This window comes from Myxine glutinosa, chromosome 4, assembly GCF_964187855.1.
Source record: "Myxine glutinosa chromosome 4, kmMyxGlut1.1, whole genome shotgun sequence".
NCBI classification, from domain to species: domain Eukaryota; kingdom Metazoa; phylum Chordata; class Myxini; order Myxiniformes; family Myxinidae; genus Myxine; species Myxine glutinosa.
Genome location: NC_136264.1, coordinates 22292194 through 22298036, shown reverse-complemented (window position 1 = coordinate 22298036; position 5843 = coordinate 22292194).

The following is a 5843-nucleotide window of genomic DNA, read 5'->3' as shown; positions in this document are numbered from 1 at the left end:
TGAGAAAGACTTTTATAAATTAATGAATAATGCTGCGTTTGGAAAGACGATGGAAAATGTTAGGAATAGACAAAACATAAGACTTGCTACATCTTGGGAACGAGCATAAAAATTAAATAATAGACCCAAGTTTCAAAAAGCAGAGGTGTTTTCAGAGAACTTTTGTGCTATCCATTTGGTTAAAGAGAGTATTGAAATGAATAAGCCTATTTATATTGGAACATCAATTCTTGACTTGTCAAAGTCATTAATGTATGATTACTTTTACAATAACTTAAGGAAGAAATATCAAAATGATGTTAATCTACTTTATATGGATACAGACAGTTTTATTTTGAAAATTGATACAGAAGATGTTTATTCAGATATGATTGATGACATTGATATATACGATACAAGTAATTACAAGCCGGGTGATAAGTTGGTTTCTTCAAAGAATAAAAAGGTTATTGAAAAGTTTAAGGATGAATTTGGGGGTAATGAGTGAATTTGTGGGATTGAGATCTAAAGCTTATGCTTATAAGTGTATTGATAATAATACCGAGAAGAGTGACAAGAAGTTAAAGGGAATAAAGAAAAATGTTATAAAACCACCGTTTAGAGGCCATTTTTCCCCGCGAAGCGGGGGTTGGCCTTTCCGGGGACCGTGGTAGTTGTTGTTTTTTGGTCCCCTTTTTGAAGCAATGTTTTACGGCCGGATGCCCTTCCTGACGCCAACCCTTTTTGCCGCCTTCAACGACAAACAGGGAATTACCAGTGAACTGGTACTCAATTAGCCGACCTCGGAAGGATGACAGGCTGAGTCAACCCCCCTGGCATTAATTCGGCGATCGACCGAGATTCGAACCCAGGATCCTAGGATCCTAAGCCGGCACCCTAGCCGCTAGCCCAACACCAGGGATAAAAAAAACCACCTTTAGAGGCCATTTTTCCCCGCAAAGCGGGGGTTGGTCTTTTTCGGGAACCGTGGTTGTTGTTGTTTTTCGGTCCCCTATTTGAAGCAATGTTTTACGGCCGGATGCCCTTCCTGACGCCAACCCTTTTTGCCGCCTTTAACGACAAACAGGGAATTACCAGTGAACTGGTACTCAATTAGCCGACCTCGGAAGGATGACAGGCTGAGTCAACCCCCCTGGCGTTAATTCAGCGATCGACCGGGATTCGAACCCAGGATCCTTGGATCCTAAGCCGGCACCCTAGCCGCTAGCCCAACACCAGGGATTATTATACAATTACAATAAAGAAATATGTTATGATTACAATAAATATACAATAAATAATAAATATACAATTACAATAAAGATTACAATAAAGAAAAATGTTATGAAAAACAATAAACTTTGGAAATTATTATAATTGTTTAACTTTAAAAGAAAGAAGAGTAGAGAAAAATAAATACGATAAGAAGTTATAAGCATCAATTACATTCAGGAGAGGTGAACATGAAAGCTCTTGGGGCTTTTGATGATAAGAGGTATATTTTAGGAAATGGAATTGATAGTCTCCCTTATGGATTTGTGTTCAGATAATAGTGGTGATAAGATGAATATCTAATTTTCAGTTATTTATTTCGGAGGAGGCTGTTTAACTCTCCAACCCTCCTTTTTTAATATCACTTATATATTGTTACGGACGCGGTTTAGATGTTATTTCGACCAAGCGGTGGTGTATTACCGCGACCTAACAGTTATTCCCTGACTAGACCCCGATTCCACCCAGACGTTGACCAAATCGCGCTATGCTAAATCAATGATGGAAAGGACACAACGACTGGGATAGATGAAACGACGCAAGGGGTACAGTTCTCAAGACCTCCGGAGGAGGATATAATTACAGTGGTGGAGAAAAGGGGTAGATTACAAGGTAGTGAGGTAAAGGCACAGAAGAGATAGGCACTTAATTACAGTCTTATCTTATCCCAGACAGACCACAGACAAACGGAACAAGGCTGACTTACACAGGGATTGATGGCAGGGAAGGACAGGTAGTTCGATAGCACAAGGTGCACCTTGGCTCGGGGACAGGATCAAGCATGGTCCAAGAGATGCAGGGAGGCCTCACAGCACTCGGAGGGTACGTCTTGCTTGCTCCAAGCTCAGCGCGCATCTGACGCCACCTCCCTCTTCCTGCGCATGCTCAGCGGGGAGTGACACGCCCTCGGCTGGTTGGCTCCGCCCCAGATGGGACCGGTCCGCCGCTTCCATTGGGTGCGGGGGTTACCGGGCTCCGCCCATGATGAGGAGCTGACAGGGAGCCCCTATTTGGTAACCCCGTCGAGCACATGTTCGATGGCGGCTCGCTGGGAAGGCCTCATGCCCTCCCAACACCCTCTACCAACCAAGCCGGAGTGAGGACGCGCACTCCCTGTGCACGCCGCCGCCGTTGCTGTTGTTGTTGTTGTTGCTGAACCATGAGGAAGAGCTGCGGGGAGGTATTGGGAGGTCCTAACTTCCTAACGGTGCCATACAATCACATTCTGGTGCAACGAAGGGTCAGAATTAATGGAAACGAGTCCTTAACTGACATAGACTAAGAATAACAAGCAAGATGTCCTATAGTTGTCTTACATGAGATGCGGTGAACCTGGGCACGACATTTATTGGGGGGAAATAGGGGGAGGTCGGGTCTACAGAGTGTTGTTTACAGAAAATGGGACTAGGGAATGGGGGATTGGGGATAGTTGGGAAGTATTGAGGAAATAGGGGAATATTTACAAGCGGATATGGATGGATGCAAATCCCATATCCGCAACATTGCACCCTTCTCTACCTCGGGGCGTCCCGACCCGATAAATTTTTACCTACGTTAGTGTGGCACTCAGATGTAGTTCCCTCTACTATTAACTCAACCCTGAGTGCGACAGTTTTACAGATGTTCACAAATGAGTAAATATGTCCCCCTGCGACATTGCACCCTTCTCCTAACAGAAACACACCCACAGGATAACCGAATCGCGGAAAGCATCCTCAAACTAAACATACAGCCGGTAGGGAGCATCATTTATACAAGACTGATAGTTACACTACGATCCAGGACCTGTTCTTTGAGGAACACATGCAGATGTTATGCATAGAGAGAGAGAGCACGCATGCCAGCATCGATACACCAACCCACGAGTGCCCTGTGGCCCTACGGCCTTTAATAATGTGCAGAGCACCCCGTCCAAGCACCAAAAGCACCACCCCATTATGCACAGTCAGCACCATCCGGTGCACCAATAAAGTGTTCAATAATAAATGCACAATCAAGTGTCCATGGTCACCGGTGGTGTCGCAGCCGGCCGATGTTCTGCCGCTGGTCTTGCCTTCATGGAGTGCACTTGGCCTTCTGGCTTCTTTAGAAATAAAGAAAGGCGCCAACCGCGTCCATTTCTAAATTGTGGCCGTCAGGGGGGCCAACTAAAAGTGGTTCACCTGTATGGCATAGGTGCCACGTTGACCCAGAGGTCCATCCACGGGTGGTGCTTGACCGCAAAAGAACTGCGGTCCATTCTGGGCGGCCACAAAAATTGCGGTCCATATGGTGTATCGATCCAGGCAGCAAGCAGCGGAAGTACAGGCCCACAACTGCGGAGCCAGCACCTCTCTCTCCTCTCTCTCTGCCCCAAAGCCAGATCCTCGGAGGTGGGAGACAAAAGAAGACAAGTGAGTAAGGTGGTAAGGGCGCAAAAGTGAACGCAATTCAAGGTAATGCACACTGGGGGCACATGGGAACCAGGTGAGACAGGTACGTTCCTACCGTATGCCCCCCCCCCCCCCCACCAGGTAACCTACATTGCCCCTCCCTTACCCCTTACTGTATCCACAAAACACAACACTACCCATAAACATCTACTTTACACATCAACAAACGTCCCTACTGTCTTCCCCGTTCCTCCCATAAACCAAATTCGTCTTCTCTCCCTCCTAACCAATCAAATTTGCCATTTCCAACTCTCATCAAAATTTGCCATCTCCAACTCAACATCAAAATTTGCCATCACCAACTCAACATCAAAATTTGCCATCACCAATTCATCATCAGTCCCTCCTAAGGAGGGAGAGATGGAATCACCCCAATGGCTCATCCACGTCGTGATGCATCTCACAAATCCACACAGCAATTCTCCTTTCCTGCAACACAGAACAGAGGAACACAGGTGTGGAGTCATCATCATCACCTCAGGTAAGTGGCTGCGTATGGTGCGACAGGTTCATCAATCCTAACTATTTCCTAAATGACTTTAACAACTTTACATTATCCGGGGTCTTTCCCTGCCAATCCATTGGCCAACTTACACTATGGGTTCTAAAAACCAATTCCCATTGACCAAACTGTGGTGCTTCTCAAGTTGGGGTCTCACTCCCCCGATTCATCACTCGGTGCCCCCGCACAATTTCGGTGGCTGGGTCGTGTGACGCTCCCAGCTGGTCCGCCCACCTGCACACCTCCACCACTGTTGTTGCCTACCGAGCTCACCTGCTCCTCACCCTAACCTAACTAACTGGGGAAGGCCCTCTCGCACTCTCACCCCCTCAGTGCCCTCTCTGGCACGGGCTGCCCGATCCACACCCGGGATCCTCAGGCACCCACTGACACTAACGGCTCCCAGAGCCCACCTGCGGCCTCACCTGGCCGACATTTAACAGTGGCGGAGTGCCCAACCATTCACACTCATACTAACAGGCCACACGACCAGCCAATTTCACCACACCAATGCACCCATCCACAATACCATTCTGCATCCGCACCACAAATGCCAATATCCAACCACAATTTACCTATACCTTCTAACTATTCTTTAAACTACCCTCCCCGGGTACTCGTGAAAAGGGGTCCACTCTTCCCCCATCCACACCTTCGCACCATGCACACCACTCCGTACCACTTACTCCAACTCTCTCCACACCACTCCTTCTCCGCTCCATATATTCCACACACCTGTGCTTGCACACCTGTGCTCTCATACTTGGTGCCGCCTGCACCCTTCTCTCCCCCAAGCGCATTCGCGCTGATCCACAACACTCACTACTCACCATGACACTCATCCGCAATGCTCTCTCATTCATCACTTGTACACTCACACACACCTCGGAGCATTGCCTCACCGATGCCTCATTTGAAGCTGCTCACCAGCACTTCCATTCACACTGCATCATCTACTCTGTCTACTCCCTTCTAAAACTCACGCTCCTCCGTCTTCCCTTACACTCAGCGCTCCCACGTCATTATCAAACACTAAGCTACTACGTCCCCACTACAGGTATCAGTCACTATCTAAACCTTAACGTTACCTTATGTCATCTTCGCTAGATCCCTACACACAATATCCTAACCCACCCGGGCTAGTTTTCACTGCCATAAACCCCATAAACTAATGCATTTACCCCCTTCATCATGGGAAGGGTGGCAGGGATGCCACCCTTACCCACCGTCATACGGCGCGAGTGGGACCTTGTGGGACCACCTCGTATGTGAGTCGTTGCCCGCCTGCCGGACCCCGTGCGTCGCCCCTTGCGGGGTCAGCGCGGGGCCGAACCGGCCGGGCCCCCACAGTACATTACCCCCAAGAGGCTCCCGTGCCTCCCCTGTCCCTCTGAAAACTACCCCTGTTCGTGTCGATGCATGGGTCACACTTCCGCAACCCGCTACCCATTCCATACCACCACAACCTTGCTCGCTCACACCTCGCACCTCTCCCATCACCGGACCCTCTCGCTCGCACCCTCGTTCCATACCCTCCGGACCAGCCATACACCTCACTCTTGGCCTCTCACGAACATCCGGGTCCATCTCGACCCCCAAGCTTATTAAATCACCTGGCGCATCATACGCACGACCATATTGGTCACCACTTACACCGG